We start from the raw sequence: 20,666 nt of genomic DNA, 5'->3' as shown, positions 1-20,666 counted from the left end.
AACAATTATGAATAGTAAGTTTCAAACAAAAAAACTGAAAATTGAAAAAAAAACATGAAAAGAAATCTAAATATTATGGGTGGAAGCATAAAACTGGTCCCAATGGCTCGATCACGAATTCTGCTTATCAATCGCCGGTTCATCTCTACCTTTACCTGAAACAACAACATGAGAAATGATGAGTATAAAATACTCAATAAGTAACCCACTACTAGGGTTGGGCTAGGCATCTATGTCCTCTAGATTCTTACCTCTGGCGGAACATAAAAACTGCTCTAGTCCTCATGGGACACATGCATATATGAAAAACTCGTTTCTATCATATTATAGTTAAGTATGTCCACTACCTTTGGTGAATCTCGAAGGAAACACAACCCCTGGTGAATCCCGAAGGAAACACAACCCCTGGTTAATACTGAAGATTATACAATATCTGGTGAATCATGAAGAAAATACAATCTAGTGAATCGCGAGGGAAACACAATATCTGGTGAATCCCGAAGGAAACACAATATCTAGTGAATCCCAAAGGAAACACAATTTTGTGAATCCCGAAAGAAACATAATCTGGTGAATCCCGAAGGAAACACAATATTTAGTGGGCATTTAACTAATCAGTAAAGAACACTATCACAGCCTCAACATCACATTATTACAATATTAGTTTTATAACATACATATACACCTCAATATCATGGCTATACAACATGCATATACGCCTCAATATCCTCATATAAAATACAACCTCAATGAATCAAGTATCATCTCTTACTAGCATGCAAGTATCTATGTGCACAAATAAATCTTTCATATTCTCATACAAGAACATATATCAGACATACTATACTATCCGTTTATCATGCTATCATTATGTCTTGATATTCATTCATTATGCTAGCATATATCTAGTGTCTAGCCCGTGGGCAGTTCCAATAGTAAGATTACTTACCTCGATACTAGATTTAGATATCGATCCAAGCGGTAATTTTCAATAGTAAATCTTTGAATTCAATTCCCCAACGAAGCCTGAGCAACAACCACCCTCAGGATTTCAGTCTCCAAAATCTTCCGTCAATCAGACGCTGCTTCCAACCTTTAATTCATTTCATCCTTAAAATTTTAAATTCACAAAGAATTTAACGCACCCCCTTTCACAATGAAATTAATTCTTGAAATTAATTTCAAATTAAATTTGTGTGACATAACCCCCTTCCAACATGAAATTAATTCATGATATAATTTCAAACTAAATTTGTATGATATAACCCCCTTCCAAAACGAGATTAATTCTTGACATTAATTTCAAATTAAATTTATGTGACATCAAAAATCCAATTTTCATAACTTCCCTCCAATTAAACCATTAAATTGAAACACCCCTTCCTTCCAAAATGAAATTAATTTTTAACATTAATTTCAAATTTAATTTGGTTGACATTAAAAATCCAATTTCCATAACTGCCCTATAATTAAACCATTAAATTGAAACACCTCTTCCTTCCAAAATGAAATTAATTCTTGACATTAATTTCAAATTTAATTTGTTTGACATCAAAAGTGCAATTTCCACAACTTCCCTCCAATCAAACAATTAAATTGAAACACCCGTTTCTTAGCAATTAAATCACAATAATTACATTTTGAATTTCCAAAATTCAAAAAATGCCCTCTAATACTAGAAAATATTGAAATTACATTAAGAACAAAATTTGAGGTGTTACATTCTTCCCTCCTTAAAGAACTTTCATCCTCGAAAATTCATTCCTGAAAAAGCTCTACATACATGGTCCTCATATGATCCTCTCATCTCAAGTGGCCTCCTCGAACAGGTGATTCTGCCACGAAATATTTACAACTGTTATTTCCCTACTGCGTAACTTCTTCACCTCTCTGGCGAGAATCTGCACAGGCCTCTCTTCATAACTCAAATTTCCATTCAACCACAATGACTCAAAGTCAACTACATGGGACAAATCTGTTATATAGTTTCTCAGCATCGAAACATGGAAGACATTATGAACTGAAGAAAGTTATGGAGGCAATGCCAATCGGAAAGCTACGAGACCAATTCTCTCTAAGACCTCGAAAGGTCCAATGAACCTCAGGCTCAGCTTCCCTTTCCTTCCAAACCTCAAAACACCCTTCATAGGTGCCACCTTTAAGAACACTTTATCACCAGTCTCAAATTATAGGTCCTTACGTCTCACGTCAACGTAGCTTTTCTGTTTCCTTTAAGCTGTTTGCATACGAGCCTTGATCTTCTTTATTGCCCCATTCATGGCTTGCATTAGTTCAAGTCCTAGCAATTTCCTCTCTTCTACCTCATCCCAACACACAGGAATCCTACAGGTCTTCCCATAGAGGGCTTTCAAATGAAGACATGCCAATGGCAGCTGGATAACTGTTATTATGCTAATTCCATCAAATACAAGTGAGAATCCCAACTTCCTGAAAACTCTAAAGCACAAGTGCACAACATATTCAACAATGTTTGGATCAAACGTTCTTTCTGACCATCAGTCTGTAGGTGAAAAGCTGTATTAAAATCCAATTGAGTACCCAATGCTAACTGGAGACTCATCCAAAAACTAGATGTAAAATGAGAGTCACTGTTTGACATAGCTGAAACTATTATCAAAAGAGGTGTGACAACCCCTTCCATATATAACCATGAAACTTAAGATGCTGAAAACCAACAATACTTTAACACGCTCTCAATTTCTCCAAAATGGTGTGCGGTATGACACAATCAATAATTCGCTTCATTTTCAATTAGGCCTAGCTTTAGCCTCTTTAGGGGTTATTACTTCCTTGGTCGCTTAACGTGGATGATCCGCTGAATCCATTGCTGACTTTACCACGATCGATTTGGTGAAACGGTTCTTTCGAGCGAACTTCTAAACTACCGTCTTCATCCTTAGAAAGGGTTTTGGTGGAACTCCATCCTTTTCCGCAAGAGTGAGAGAATACGGAGCCCATTCAACATGCGATAGGGGAAAAAATAGGCCACTCTGTCATCAAAACAAGCCGCTAGTGAATTTGTTAGAACACTTAGAACTGGTAGGTAGGTCTATCTCCAAATGCCACTTCTTTCTGTCGCATCCGACGATATAAGACAGAGATCACCTAGTGCAGAAGTGTCCGTCCCATCGTAGTCGCAGAAGCCAGATCAACATCATGACAACGGCAAACTTTTGCATCCATCCTAGCCAGGGAAATCCCGGAATCGCGAGTTAACTTGGATTTCAATTCTTCCATGTTTCCGAGCTCAAGCTGAGAACTATGAAAATTGTCATGAGCTTAAGAAAGTCTTATCCACTAAAAACATATATATAAGCTTACCATTATGTCACAGGAAAAACTTTATATCTGTAGTGGAAAAACTGGTCATGCTATATAATGCGTCATTTGAAAATACGTACCAGAACAAATCTGCTCAACTGAATACTACTTCTACTTTAGAAGTGCTAACTGTGATGTCTCTCTTAGGGTCTACATGTCTGAGAATAACTCTGTCTAATTAAGTCTCACATTCATGAGAAACTCATTATGAGGCTCTATATTTTCATGTGCTATAAAACTTGCTCGAGCCAATCCTTATATCATTCTTTAGCCTTAAAATAATAACATCATTACTTAGACCCTATTGTGGATGAGTCTAAAATTCCATCTAAAATTGAGGTTTTAAAGTCCCTAGACGATAAAGCATCAGCAAATTAATAACATATTTCCATAACCTCGTAATAATCGTAATTGATCTCTGAAGTTAGTTTTTACGAGAAAACCTTCCTGATTCATAAGTCATAGCTTGAATTACTCGTACTCCCTAGAGCTAGTTAAGTCATTGCCCATGCAAGGGAAAACATACTATAATGTACTGCTCCAAACCTACCTATAGCAACTTCTTGTTATCAACTCAACTTTATTACCAGTCTATCCCTTATGCCAATGGTGATATTGGAAGATCCAACTTACTTACTTTTTTTTCGTATACCACTTTTGTGTACCTCGAGCTGGATTAATTTCCTTTTTCAATCAAATTAATGGTGTTGCTAGTTCATGTTTCGAACTTGCACATTACGTCAAAATCCATTAAATCTTACTAATGCCCTCAATGGTTTACTTCTTAACTAATGAAGCCTCAACATACCATATCAATAGTTCTTGAACATCTTCTGTTATTAGTAACTCCATTTTAGCTTATCCTTTCTCAACCTTTTATTTATGTAAAAGATTATTGTGTTAACACAAAGTTTTATACCGATTACCCATGTAATCTATCTTTCCATCCAATCATATTCTCCTAAAGTTCCACATGATAATAAGATATTTTACTTTTACACCAAAACAAATTCCTTGTAACCCCTCATATCATGCTTCCAAACCATATTTAACTAGGGAGTTTTGAACACATTAAATTCCTTTCTATTTCTAAAAGAGTAAACTTTCTTGGATAATTTTTTTTTTTCACTTTCCAAGTGGAACATAATCTCCTTACTAAAGTATATTTACTTAACTCCTCCATAAGTCTTATCTCTCTCATTAAGAATTTTCATCTTGTAGAATTCTCCTTTGCCAATTTTCATGCTTTTAAACTCTAAAAGACTTTTGTTTGTTCAAATTTGTCAAATTTTGATCTCCTTATCACAATAAGACTATGGATTTAATTAATCTAGGTACTCTAAAATAATCCTTCAACCCAAACAAATAACACTTTGCTTTATCCCCTTTAAGTCTAAACTCATATCTAACTATTTTGGCTTCTTTTAATGACTTTAACTTAACTAGATATTCCAAAAGAATCCCTCATATCACTACACATACTTTACCTAGTCCATCAAGTTGTAGTATTACCAAAGTGATTATGACTTATTAATCCTTTCTAAAATTCCTCTCAAAATGTTCGGTTTCAATATCTCAGAACCTTAAATAAATCCATAGTCTCTTCTTTTTCTCCTTCTTATCCATAAAACAACTTTTAACCTTATAATTGAGTATGTGGCCTATGAAGAAATTTATTTGTACTAACACCAATTGCACTACTCGACAAAAAAAAAACATAACACTAATCCTTAATGTATTCTTATCTAGACAATTTTAATCCTTGGCTTGAACATTTAAATACCTTTGTTCTTGAATTATCATAACTTTACATAGTTTCATCAACCTTTAAGATCTTTGAACTGAGTTATATATTTGTTTGTTCCTAACAGAATTTCCATGGGATAAACTAGTGCCAAATGACCTTATAATTTTATTTTATTTTTCTCCTTTTGTAGCATTGTACCTGAATAATCCGCTTATAACTTCTAACGAGTCACTGTCCTAGCATTAGAATATAACTAGTGCATTTAAGCTAAACAAATATTTTAACGTACAACTATCATAAAACTTTTAATTGATAAGACATATATGGTGATGACGAGGAATCCATTCATGGGCCATAGGGACCATTTGGACTTATATAGTAAGTCAGTCTACAGAATCCAAAACATGGGTTCTGATACCAACTGTAACAACTTGACCCCCTAGGACTTTAGTTAGGTCGTTACTAAATACATGCATGCATGAAACTTAAAACGACATCCTTTTATGGTGAAATAAATGCTAAATAAATAAGGTAAGTTCAAAAGTCCTTCATTAAATTCAAATATTAAAAACAAATAATGGGGTACCCGTAAATCATAAATGATAATAACAAGTCTGAAAACAATTCTGAATAGTAACTTTCAAACAGCAAAACTGAAAGTCGAAAAAAGACATGAGAAGAAATCTAAATATTATGGGTGGAAGCATAAAACTGGTCCCAATGGCTCGATCACAAATTCCACTTATCAATCGTCGGTGCATCTCTACCTTTACCTGAAACAACAACATGAGAAATGATGAGTATAAAATACTCAGTAAGTAACCCCACTACTGGGGTTGGGCTAGCCATCTATGTTCTCTAGATACTTACCTCTGGCGGAACATAAAAACTGCTCAAATTCTCATGGGACACATACATACATGAAAAACTGGTTTTTATCCTACTGTAGTTAAGTATGTCTACTACCTCTGGTAAATCCCGAAGGAAACACAACCCTTGGTGAATCCCAAAGGAAACACAACCCCCGGTGAATCTCGAAGGAAACACAATATCTGATGAATCCCGAAGGAAACATAATATCTGGTGAATCCCAAAGGAAACACATTTGGTGAATCCTGAAAGAAACACAATCTGGTGAATCCCGAATGAAACACAATACTTAGTGGGCATCTAACTTATAAGTAAAGACACTATCACAACTTCAACATCACAATTATCGCAATATGGTTTTATAACATACATATACACCTCAATATCATGACTATAGAACATGCATATATGCCTCAATATCCTCGTATAAAATACAACCTCAATGAATCAAGTATCATCTCTTACTAGCATAAAAGTAACTACGTGCACAAATAAATCTTTCAGATTCTCATACAAGAATATATATTAGACATACTATACTATTCGTTTATCACACTATCGTTCTGTCCTGATATTCATCCATTATGCTAGCATATATCTAGTGTCTAGCCCGTCGGCAGTTCCAGTAGTAAGATTACTTACCTCGATACTAGATTCAGATATCGATCCAAGCGGTAGTCTTCAATAATAAATCTTTAAATTCAATTTCCCAACGAAGCCTGAGCAACAACAACCCTTAGGATTTCAGTCTCCAAAATCTTCCGTCAATCAGACGCTGCTTCCAACCTTTAATTCACTTCATCCTTAAAATTTTAAATTCACAAAGAATTTAACGAACCCCCTTCCACAATGAAATTAATTCTTGAAATTAATTTCAAATTAAATTTGTGTGACATAACCCCCTTCCAACATGAAATTAATTCATGATATAATTTCAAACTAAATTTGTATGATATAACCCCCTTCCAAAACGAGATTAATTCTTGACATTAATTTCAAATTAAATTTATGTGACATCAAAAATCCAATTTTCATAACTTCCCTCCAATTAAACCATTAAATTGAAACACCCCTTCCTTCCAAAATGAAATTAATTTTTAACATTAATTTCAAATTTAATTTGGTTGACATTAAAAATCCAATTTCCATAACTGCCCTATAATTAAACCATTAAATTGAAACACCTCTTCCTTCCAAAATGAAATTAATTCTTGACATTAATTTCAAATTTAATTTGTTTGATATTAAAAGTGCAATTTCCACATCTTCCCTCCAATAAAACCATTAAATTGAAACACCCGTTTCTTAGCAATTAAATCACAATAATTACATTTTGAATTTCCAAAATTCAAAAAATGCCCTATAATACTAGAAAATATTGAAATTACATTAAGAACAAAATTTGGGGTGTTACACTGGAGGTTGGTCCTATAGATCTAAATTGTTTAAAGATTTTAGTCCCTCAACTATCTGTTTAAATTTGGCTATTCTCATGTAATTGAGCTTCTCTCTAGCCCTTCACTCTTTGTACCTCTGGTTGATATGATCAGGCTGCCAAACCTAATTGAGATATTCCATGTACCTGCTAATACACAGTTTTAAATTCAAATTTATTAGACACGACATTAGAGAATTCAGGGACGTATATTAGATTTTTTTCTCAAGATAGGTTCAAGGAATATATATAAACACAAATCTAAAAATTCATGAGATAAACTTAAAGTTTTTGATCCACCACTCTTTTAAAGTAGCTAAAGTTTTAAATGTTGACAACAACAAAAGTTTTCATGTTTCAATTTTATAGAAATGTTGATGAAAAAATAAAAAAAAAATGTCATATACACTCTTGGCCACATCCACATCACTATTCTTTTTTTTAATACAATAATTATGGAGTAAGGGACTGAACATCCTATAAATAGACATCCTTTAGAATCACAAGGTATCTCACCAATAGTTTAAAACTCTCAAGTGAATAACATACATCCTTCTTCCTTTTTTCTTTATTTCCCCTCTTTGAGAAGCGAATAATGTCTTCTCAAATTTCAAATTTTCTTACTTTAATTATGAAAGCCAATGACATTCCTGATACTAAGCGTTCTATTGCAAATTTTCATCCTAGCCATTTGGACGGATCATTTCCTTTCATTTACCCTTGATGATGCATTGGTAAAACTAAATTTCAAAATTGCTTTCATTGAATATTTTTTCAATTAGTTATCATTTATTATGTGTATAACTTTAATCCAATACTTTTGTATTTTGAATAATTTTAAATTTTTATTCTTTTAATTTCAGAAAGTAGACGATGGAACGAAAGAACAAACTGGAAAGTTGAAAGAAAAAATATGGATGATGGTGGTTGTTTCAGAGTGGAAAACCCATTGGAGAAACTAAGGTTGGTGATTCAATCCAACGACTAGGTGTATCTTATCATTATGAAAATGAGATTGACCAAATCTTAGAACATTTATACAAGTCTTATTCCACTTTATTGAATAAAGATGGTGATAAAGATCTTCATACTATTGCTCTTCTATTTCGACTTCTCAGGCAACAAGGTTATAGGATTTCACGTGGTAAATTATACACAAACAATTTTTTTAATTTTTAAAAATTATGTTTTTTTAAGCTAAAAATTAAGCATATACATATTATTTTTTTATTTATTAATTTATTTGTTATGTTATCTTCTTTATTGGAGTTTGTTAAAAAATCAAGCCACATTTTGAAAATTAAACAAAAAAGTGCACAGTTTCGTATTCTTATAAGCCACGTGATCAAAACGTTATAAGAAAACGTATGTGCACAGTTTTGAAAAACTATAAAGAAAAAACTAATGCCTCTTTGGTAACCATTGTGGCCTTATTTGATAAACATTTTGTTTTTTGTTTTGAAAATAAGGCCTATAGACACTACTTTCATCTTAAATTTCTTTCTTTGTTATCTACTTTTTACCAATGATTTAAAAAACCAAGCCAAATTTTGAAACTAAAAAACATAACTTTAAAAAAATTGTTTTTATTTTTAGAATTTTGGCTAAGAAATTAACCATTGTGTTTAAGAAAGACGCAGCTGGTTGTAAGAAATGTGGAGGAAATAATCTTGATTTAAAAAAACCAAATACAAAATAAATAAATAAATGGTTACCAAACGAGACAATTATGTTTTATTTTTTATTTTTGAATATTAAAATTATTTCCTTCCAATTTTTTACAATGATTTGCATCTTTTCTTGTACAATGGTTGAATTCTTAGTCAAATTTAAAAAAAAAAAAAAAAAAAAAAAAAAAAACACATTTGCAAAAACTACTTTTTTAGTTTTTTAAATTTTGGCTTGGTTTTTTAACCCATTGATAAAAGATAGATAAAAAATAAGAAATTTGGAGATGAAAGTAACTATAGGCTTAATTTTAGAAAACAAAAATAAAAAACGAAATGGTTACTAAATGGGACTTAAACGATTATCAAAAGGAGTCTAAGAAAAACTCAAAGTTATGAATAAATAATTTAGACATCGAAAAATTTAATTATAATTATAATTTTTTTAAGAACTAGTTATTAATTATTTTGAAGTCTAAATTGAAACAGATATATTTTCAAAATTCATGGACTAACAATGGAAAATTTAAAGAATTATTGGGTAATGATGAAAGAGGAATTTTGAACCTATATGAAGCATCACATATGAGGGGACATAGAGAAGCTGTGCTTGAGGAAGCTCTTGAATTTACAATAATCCTCATTTTGCATATGAAGTTAACAATGCCTTGAATTTATTACCTGAAGCTCTTGAATACTCCAATAATCCTTATTTTGCATCTGAAGTTAGCAATGCCTTGAAATTGCCTATTAGAAAAGGTGTTACAAGAATGAAGACAAGAGAGTATTTGGGAATATACCAACAAGATCCTTCCCACAATGAGACTTTGCTTACATTCTCAAAACTAGACTTCAATATATCACAAAAACTTCACCAAAAGGAGCTATGTGAAATATGCAGGTACTCCTACCATTATAATATGCTTCTATTTTCGTAGCAAGCAAGATAATTCTAAATGACATTATTGGCATGTCTCATAATATGCTTCTATTTCAAAAACGAAAAACTAAAAGTCAAATAGCTACTTAACCGCAACTAAGTTCATATATGATTTGACTAAAAGGTATTATTAATCAATTATTAATATTTTTTTATTACTTGCATCTAATAATCAATGTTGATTGTATGATGATTATGTTAGAGTTAACATGCAAGAGGCGGAAGCAATTAGGATCTTAAGTACTCTAATTCCATCAATTTTAATAATCTAGCAAGCATGTTCATATGAATGAAATCGGGTTTCATAAATTATACCTTTGTTGAACTCCACAATTATTCAAATCCAGCTTAAATCTTCACACCAAAACCTTGTAGACCACCACTTTATCTTTTCTACAATTCTCTAGGAACATAGATTGAATGGTGAAACCTAAAATGAGGTTGAATCGTGAAGGGATTTTAGAGAAATTTTCCAGATTTTGTGTCAATGGTCTTGAGAGAACATCTTCTCTCCCAACCTTCAATTACATCACTTTCTCAACCGATGTTTTTTCTGTTTTATTCTTCTTTAACATACAATTTCATTTTCTAGGTGTTTGACACAAATCCCACTTAATTTGAATGGTAAAATGAGTGTTTAAAGTGGGAATATCCCACTTAGGGTATTTTCCTATTTTCAATTGAACTTTTTAATTTTAAAATGTTGGCCAACAAGAGCGTAGCTCAACTGGCATAGTACCTCAAAAATGACCAATTTGAAATAATCTTAAATTGGGAATATCCCACTTAGGGTACCCTAAGTTCGTGAAATGGCCAATTTGAAATAATCTTAAAGTGGGAATATCCCACTTAGGGTACCCTAAGTTCGCGAAAATGGCCAATTCGAAATAATCTTAAAGTGGGAATATCCCACTTAAGGTACCCTAAGTTCGTGAAAATGGCCAATTCGAAATAATCTTAAAGTGGGAATATCCCACTTAGGATACCCTAAGTTCGTGAAAATGGCCAATTTGAAATGATCTTAATGCAAATAATAAATTACAATAGGTGGTGGAAAGAATTGAACGTCCCAACGAACTTTCCATTTGTAAGAGATAAAATTGTGGAGGATTACTTTTGGATATTGGGTGTATATTGCGATCCTCATTTCAATGTGGGAAGGAAAATATTGACTAAAGTGATCGCCATGACCACAATTATGGATGATATTTATGATGCTTATGGAACATTTGAAGAACTCCAAGTCTTCACTTTAGCAATCAACAGGTTACTTTCTTTAACCTCTGACTTGCTTCCAAATTCTTTTTCAATTTTATATGTATAGTCCATATATACTTCAATTAGTTATACATTGTCTTTAATTTTTTAGATGGGACATAAGCATGATTAATCTACTCCCCAAGTATATGAATGTTTATTATACAACTATGCTTGATCTTTTCGAAGAGATTGAGAAAGAGATGGCGAATGATGGAACATTGTATCGTGCTTACTTTCCGAAGGAAGCGGTAATTAAATATCATCCTTCTCATAATTTCCTATTAATACCATTAATCTTGCTATCATGTATAAGAAGTTTCAACTTTATTTATGTGTGAATAGATGAAAAGGCAAGCTGGATCCTATTTCAAAGAAGCTGAATGGCTGAACAAAAAGTATAAACCAAAATTTGAAGAATACATGGAAGTGGCTCTAGTTAGCTCAGGTTATGGACTACTTACAACTATTTCATTTGCTTGCATGGGGTGACACTGTAACTCAAGAGGTATTTGATTGGCTTTTTGAGTGCCCAAAAATTCTTGAAGTCTCAACCATCATTGGTAGACTAATGGATGATCTTGTCTCCTGCGAGGTATGGGTCGCTCTCACTACTTCAAATAAGCCAATAATATCGCATGATTTTTTCTTAGTATAAAAATTACGGATGTAGGGATTGAACCTCCGACCTCTAAAGAAAAAAGTCATACTAATTACCTCCGAGCAAAGTTCACTTTTGTATTATCACATAGACTAAAGCATCAATCGATATCTCGAAACATATGATATTTTACCAAATATAGTGGTATGGTTTTAGTGATGCTTATTGTTTGTTTGAGTTGAATTATGCTCATTTTGACTTTATGTAATCATTTTTATGTTTTTTAAAATCATGATACTATCGTCTACTTAATTAACGAGTTTATTTCTTGATTCAACTAGTTTATCCAAAATACTACTATAGAAATTGGATTACTTGACGTTTTTCCAATGTCAAGTAAAAGGTATACCTGACGCTTATAAAAACGTTGAGTATTTGACTGTCAAGTATAGTGTGATAACTTAACTCCGAAAAAATACCAAGACAAATGTTTCTTGATACAATTTTCGTGTCAAGAAAGATAATACACTTGACATTGGTGGTATGCCAAGTTTATTGATTCTTAACATTGAATACGTATCATATATGATAATTCTTGACGTTTTTTATGTGCCAAGTATATGTATTTTATTTCAAATTAAATGTCCCAGTCCATATTTTCATTTTCTACCTTGTATTCCAACAATACAATTACATCAACTAAATAAACATTATACATTTAAGATCTACCAACTCAATATATTCACTAAAAATTCCATATGTTCGACCATGACCTTTCACATGAACATTCCTAAAAAATTACAACAATATTTCTCTTTCATACATGCACAAAATAAAATCTCAACTATTGCTTTTGAATACAAAACTCAACTTTCAACAAATACAAAAGTGACAAATTGTTTAATAAGTAACCTCTCAGTGAAGTACATTATTTAATCTATACATTGAGCTTTGAAGTCTAAAGATCGAGAACTAAGGATCAGGAAAGACATGATTAGGCAAGACAACCTGCAAAATAGAATAAAAAGCGATAACATCAAATTTTAAAATATAGAAATAAGTGTTAAGATACAACAATGACCATGAAAAAATATCATACTCGAGACTTAAAAAATATCTATAACTTAAAGTTAGGGACTTACTAGGATTTCATTCATTCTCTTTTGACCATATCCAGTTTTAGGAGGAACAATTACCTTTCGCTGTAAAACAAATGAAGATGGGAGAGATTTGAGAAAATACAATAAAGAGGAAGAAAATTATCAACAAATCAAGCATATGCTAAAATTTAAAATAGAAGAATGCAGATAACTTTCCCCCAACTTTCACAACTTTCACAACTTATCATATCTACGAGCAATAAAAAATAGAGAATAATGGAAGTCCAATCTTATCTACAAAATTTCATTCAAAACTACAATGAAGTAATCCAATCTTATCTACAAAATTTCATTCAAAACTACAATGAAGTAATCCAATCTTATCTACAAAATTTCATTCAAAACTACAATGAAGTAATCCAATCTTATCTACAAAATTTCATTCAAAACTACAGAATATTGGAAGCCGAATTCTTCGAACTTTCATTTACCAAAATAACCGATTAACTCCAAATAGATTACCCAAAGTGTGGCTTGATTCGAATGCCATTTCATAACTACAACAAAGTAATCCAACCTATGAAAAGTTAAATAATAATGATTATAAAACGCAAATTCAAGCAACTATGTAACAATTCTAAAAGAGTTTCAAGGCTTTAATACCTATTAAAATGTCCAAAGATCGTTAAGTTTGCTGGACAGTAGCTCCAATCCCTTGAAATCCTTGAATTGAACATCAATAATTGAAAATAACTCAATTATTAGACCAATACTTCAACGGGTAACAATGAACTATTAATACTAACCTCCAAACTTACCAAAACATTGTCAAGATCGGTCTCAAACCTATTGGACAACAACTTAACTTCTTCCAACAATTCAAAATAAATCTCATCATCAAACATTCAAACAAGAAAATCATTATAGAAGATGCTACATTATTACAAAAATCACAAATTCATTCCAATATATCCAAAACACTTACCCAAAGTGTTTGCTCAAATTGACGCTTCACTCGAGTCTCGACCAACTTTCTTGAAACGAAAAACAAAAGTGGAACAAGAGCACTCATAAAATTATAAAAAGCTATTACTTGACAGAGGCAGCACGATTGTCAACAAATCCGGTGGAGGGTTGACCGGATCTAGTGCGAGGCTAAGCTGGGCAACTGACGCGGATATGGTGGAGGACTGACCAGTGGGCGCTGTACGGTGGCTGGCCAGTGGGCGTCTGGCATGGATCCGGTGGTGTCTGGTGCGGATCTGATGGGCGTCTGGCGTGGATTCGGTGGTGTATGGTGTGGATCTAGTGGAGGATTGGTCGAATTTGGTGCAACTCCAAACGAGGTTAGGCGTCTGGCGTGAGGCTGGGTTGGGCATCTGGCATAGATCTGATGGAGGACTGATAGGTGGAGGCTGTACAATGGCTGACCGGTGGGCGTCTAGTGTGGATCCGGTGGCATCTGGTGCATATATGGTGGAGGCTATACGGTGGCTGACCAGTGTTGCGAAGAGAGGGTTTTGGGGCGGGAGGGGGGGAGGGGGGTTTGCGATCGAGAAAACAAGGAAGGGGGGAAGTTTTATTTGATAATTATTTTTTACATATTTTAAATAATAAGTTAATTAATTTTATATTTTATATGATATTTTTGATAGTAGGGAAACCAAATTTGTCAAGAAAATGAAAATGGGGGAGGAGGGAAACAAAAAATAAGGATTAAAAAAATATATTATTTTTTATATTTTACTTGACACGAAAAACATGTCGAGTAACAGCTTCTTATGCTTGACACGAAAAATGTGTCAGCCAAGACCTTATATTACTCGACACGAAAAATATGTCAAGTAATAGTTCGCATGAAAATATCTTAAACATTCTGTCAATCTCCGCTTTTTAAACTTTTTACAGTTTTCTTTTTTGAAAAGTCATTACTTGCCATTTTTTTCCTATGAAACATCAAGTAATGAAAAACTACAACTGTCAAGTAATGTAGATCTTATAATAATCAAAATACCACAAAAGTGATTCAGTTATATCTTTTCAAGCCTCCGTTTTTACTTTCCTCAACCTCTTCGAAATTACTATATCTATAATAGGAAAACTCTTCCACTACTTATGTAAAAGGTTAGGGTAAAAATTTATCTAAGTTGATGAGGATTTAATCTTTAAATTATAAGATGTGGTTCACCAGACATTGTTGGAATATCTACCTCCTATGGATAGAAGATAACTGCGATCAAATAACTCAAATGATGTCGGACATCGGAAATTAACCTACAAAAGAGAAAACTGTTACAGATTGAGTCGTAAAGCGTGCACTCTCTAAGACGCTTCGAGGCTTTGCCCCTTGGGCAAGCTGTTCAACAATGGCAACGCCGTCCCAAAGACAAAATAGCAAGAACAATACTGTCTCGAACATAACTGCACTCGAACCGATCGGAAAACTCACACCCTTCAAGATTAATTTGCTTGCAAAACGTAAATGGAAAATGTAGAGGGAAAACCTACATGCAAAAAAAAGGAAAAAAAGAAGTGGTTTATGTTCTGTGTATTCCTTCTGAAGCACTAAAAGCTAATTTATAGACCATGGAAGTGCATGAAGAAGGGGAAGTGAGTGAAGGATCTCACAATGTTGCAACAGTACAAACGTGCCCCAGACCTACATCTAGAGGTGAGGGTATTTGAAGGTACTTCCCCTTTAATTTATAAGCACTAAAAGCTAATTTATAAGCAATGTGATTCCGGTCTTCAATTTAAAAATGAATTTTCACCAACAATCATCCACTTGAACATTTAAAAATCATAAGAAAATCTTTATTTCCATCGAGCAATATCAGTCTGTATAATGTTGCGTATAAGTAAAGGTGTCTTATGACTTGAACCTTTACATAGTGTTAGGGGCAAAAAACGATGTCGTTAGTTCAACTTAACCCAAAACAATTAAAATTTGTAAACGCACAACTAGTAATACTAACACATAGTAATAGTGGAAGCACGAGGTCGATCCACAGACAAGCTCTATTAATTGGCAAAGTTTTGAATTTCAAATTGAGAGGGTTTGTTGGTTTTACAAAAACTAAGAAAAAGTAAATACAAGAATTTGTTTGACTATTTTAGTAATGAGATTGATATCAGGGAGAGTTTTAAGAAATTCAACGAAAAAATCTTGTGGATTTATGTTTAATAATCTAATTCCATCATCCACGTATTGATTCTATCCAATTTAATTGTTCCATAGTTCATTAAGAGATACTCCCTATTGTCCTAGTTAGTTAACTAACAACCTAATTAACCTAATTTGATCAATTAACCCCAATTTAGTTCATAATTGCTTCATAAACACATACCTCAATTAATCCCTAAATTGCATTAATTTCTTGGGTTTTCTTAACTATGACATTTTTTAAATTAAAAAATACTAAAATAGAGATTGATTAATTTGAATGTTCTAAACTAGCAAATCTTTTCAAGAAATTAGGAAAAAATTCAAATTCTAATTCAAGATTAATAGTTCTTGCAATCTAATTATGATTTTGCTAAACAACCATGTAGGCATAAAAAAAAAAATCTATTAAAATTTAGTTGTCAATTCAAACTTTAAAAGATTTTATTTAAATTTTAGCAAAAACATTCAAGAACAACAAATTGTAAGAAAAAAAATTAAAGAAGAGCCTCAATAATTGATTAAGCAAACATAATCCCCAAGAAAAGAACTTACCTACTCATGAAGAGGGTAAATCTTCAAGAAATCCATTGAATCTTGCATCAAAATGTATATAGTTTGAAGGATTAAAGAAAATCTCCAAAAAGAAAAAAATACAAAGATTAGCCCTCTAATTTTGTCAAAATTGGTATCTCTCTTCTTCTCCACACTCTAATCTCGCCTAATCTATCCCCTTCTTTCGTTGAGAAAAACTGAATTTTTAACCTCTACAGATCACAATGTTACAACGCTCGTTGACAACATCGTAACACTTGTTTGCGCAAGGCACGTGCGCACTTTCTCTATTTTTATTTTGTCAACCTACGTAGCATTGGAACGCTACCCTGTTTTGTAGTAAATTTGTACTCTCTGTCTTCAAGCACCGAGGCAGTGTCGAGGCTTCACAAATTCCAGCGTTGCAACTCTGCTTCAATGGCAAAAAGGTAATTTTCTCGACTTCAATGGCGTGTTTTTGCTTCTTTTAGCTCCAAAATACTTCTAAATGCTGTAAAGTGCTCCCAATGTTATTTTATCTATAAAATTGGGATATTAAGCAAATTAATAGTATAAAATGAAGGGAGTTAACATCTAAAATATAGTTCTTTTCAAGACCTATCAAAATACTCCCAACTTAACTCTTCGTCGTCCCGAGCAAGTAAAATAAAAACAAACATTCGGAAAAAATATGAATCACTTGATTGTTTATTCATACGTTTGTTCATTCAAATTGGTTATATGCTAGTTTGACATGCACAAATATTTCATTCTTAACTCTTTTCTTAACAATCAAGGACACATTGATATAATACAAGCATTTAGAAGCTTAAAATTTACTAACAATCAATTGGAACTTCTTTTTTAAAAGAAAACTCCTTTTCTACCAAAATCATGAAAGAAAAAGATTGGAAGGTTTTGAGTTTATTTAAGAGTCTAAGGCTAGTGGAAAGGTTCTATCCAACATTCAATTATTTTTCGCTTTACACTGACTCGGTTATCAGTCTAAGATATATATACACATGCAAAAGAGAGGCAATTATAAGACAAGGATGCCTTTTATAACCTCACATACACATCTTAATTGGCATTTATTTTACCTAGAGGGATAGCTTTCATACTCATAATGTCGGAACCTATCGCTTTTTTATTGTCGGCCCTAACTAGACATCATGGAGGTAGCTCTCTTCACCTCTATCCATGCACACACACATACAAGAATGAAAGTTATGTTATTTTGCAAGTTTGCTTAATTAATTTTTTATGCTAGCAACTTTTTTTAGAAGCCCTTATTTTATCCCCTTTGTCTAGACTTACTACTTTAACAAGATGGTCGTTCTCAAGACCAAAAGTTGTCCTATCGGGGTAAGGAAGAAAATCAAGTAGAAATGATGTTTCTAAAAGTCTAAAATTCTAAATAAACATAAAAACAAAGCATTCGATTTTTTTTATGAAATTAAAAGAAAAAGAATTTTTCTTTTGAAAAATGGTTCCAAAATTTTGTTAGAAAATTTTAAAATGTCTAAAATTTTGCTTGTATCTTTGCTAAAATGAGCACGTCATCAAAATTTTCATTGATAAGAAGAAATGATTTGTGAAAATCAAATGATGCATAAAAAAAGTGAATGTGTTTCTTTTATTTTGTGTTTTCATACATTCAATCAATCATATATTTATTTATTCAAAGCAAAATGAGTAAAGAGTCAAAGAATAGTCTTTTTAAGACAACAAGAAGTCACTCTTGATATGGAAGACATATTTCATTCAGAAGTAAAAAATTTTAAATTTTAAAACATCAAAGCAATTATCAAGATATTAGAGCCATGCATCTAATTAAAATATCAAAATGATAAATCTAAATTAACCCGAGCTCAGATGCTGAAGGGTTCCAAGCATGCATCATTATATATCATCATGGAGCAAAAATTTTTGTAAGGCTCATTTTTCTGTGAAAAAAATATATAAAAAACATGCAAGCGATGTTTCCCACCCTCAATATAAAAATTGAACATTGTCCCCAATGTTTAAACTAAGTATATATGTTTAAGAACAAAAAGTAACAGATGTAAAGAGAAATTTCCTTGATTTTTGTGATTGCTTTATTTGCTTTATTGGGAGAATGAGAATTCTTTATTTTTCTTTTTTTTTTTTTAGCTTTCCATTTTCTTTATTTTACCAAAGAACAATAAAAATCAACTATTCTTTCATTCTTTTATTAACAAAGTATGGTAAGAATTAAAAAAAATTGCAAAGAAAAAGGAAAATAAAAAAGAAAATTGAAAATGAATAGAAATAGTATTTTGCAAATTTTTAGCATTGCTTGCTCGATATTGCTGAAGAAGGGGATCACATGTACGAGGGATTAATCAAACGCAAGACCAATTGAACTTGGTTTACATGCCGTTTGTTGTAGACTTTAAGCTTATATCTGTTCACCTTGAAATTTTTTCTATTTAAAGGACCATCAAAATTCTCGTTCTTTTTAGGCCCTTTCTTCTTGGGATTCTCGAAACAACTATCCAAGAATTTGCTTTCTTAGGAGATGGGAAAGTCTTGGACTCAATTCCTTTTAACTGCACTTTAAAACTAGAGAAAAAGTTAGAAGCCTTATTTTTGTTTTTGTTATTACAAAGAAATTTAGAATTAGAATCATGAGTTGAAGGTTTTTCTTTAAAATGAACAATATTTGAAGAATCGTCAATTGTTTTTTTAGAAGAATATCTATTCATGCCAAACTTATTTGAATCCTTGAAATCAGTATCTTTTGAAGAAGATTGATCATTTTTGCAAATTTCAAGAGAAGAATTAGAAACATGCTTTTAGTTTGAAACATTATGATCGCAAAAATTAAGAGATGCATGAGAAGAATTATGGGCAATTCAATCAAAGTCATAATCTATAAATGGAGCTACCAAACAATCAACATTCCAGGGTCTCTACATTTTTTAGGCATGTCTTTTTTTTATAGAGCATATTAGAGCAGATAAAATTTTACTAACCGTTACTCTCTCCTCTTCCTTCCCTTTTCTTTAATTAGTACACAAATTTTTCAAAAATTTAGCATACCTAGGAATTTTTTTGAATAGAATTAAGCAAAGGGGGGTACATTTTCGAACATCTCAATATGCCTTAAATTGTTATCTTCTCTCTTAGGGCTTGCTAATCTACTAGGGAATGGTACTTTAGGTACACAGAATTCTACTTTAGGAGGGAAGTAATCACATACCTCGAAAAAAATGGAAGTTTCATTTGGTTCACTTACCTTGCTCTCTTGTTCATTCAATACCTTTTCTTTGCTTATTGGAAGACGATTGAACCGAGTTTGCTTCTTGAGAAGAGGAGGGAATTTCCTTTCTCCTAAGAGTGATTGCACTTATATTTGCATGCTTCGGTTGGGCGGGAAGCTTTTCGGAGGACTTGCTTCCAAGTTTACTTACCATGGTTGCAAGTTGAGTTATTTGAGTGCCCAAGTTTGAAAAGCCTTGTTTTATTTCTTGTTCGAAGGATTTGGTGTCTTGTTTAATGTTATCCTTTTGCAGTTGATGAAGTTCCTGTTGAAATTTTAAAGAGTAGTCAGGTAGAGATTTCACAACATCTTCTAAAGACATACTTGAAGAGGAAGATGAGTGTCACACCCCACCTCGTGCCCGCACTCCTGAGCCCGAGAAGAGGCATGAGGGACCGTAGATACCACCCTTTTATGATACCTACTGTCCAACTAAACCTCTTTAAGTCAAGGAGATAACAACAACTGATTAAGTAGGCCCATTTTATTACATGAATGTAATGTTTATACAACTCCATGACTTAACTACAAAGTTTACAACAACCACTCTTAAAACCCTCTAGAAGTGCGACGGTGGCATGTGGCAAACCTTAACCTTAGCAGCACCCTGGAACTCCTCACCTTTCGCTACCTGGGAAGAAAACATGAAATAACAGAATGAGCTTCACAAAGTTCAGTGAGTGGTAAGCAACTTCAAGAGTCTATTTCAACTCATAAAAAACAA

General features: G+C 32.5%; 1 pseudogene; it reads left to right on the top strand.

Annotated features, from left to right (window-relative positions):
* Positions 1-7,989: 7,989 nt before the first annotated feature.
* LOC120090594 ((+)-gamma-cadinene synthase-like) lies at positions 7,990-14,323 on the top strand (annotated as a pseudogene).
* The last annotated feature ends 6,343 nt before the right edge of the window (positions 14,324-20,666 follow it).

Source organism: Benincasa hispida, chromosome 11 (assembly GCF_027475165.1).
Source record: "Benincasa hispida cultivar pf3 chromosome 11, pf3_genome.v1.1, whole genome shotgun sequence".
Classification (NCBI taxonomy): domain Eukaryota; kingdom Viridiplantae; phylum Streptophyta; class Magnoliopsida; order Cucurbitales; family Cucurbitaceae; genus Benincasa; species Benincasa hispida.
The sequence above is the reverse complement of the archived record's forward strand: the minus strand, read 5'-3'. Positions and strand labels throughout refer to the sequence as shown.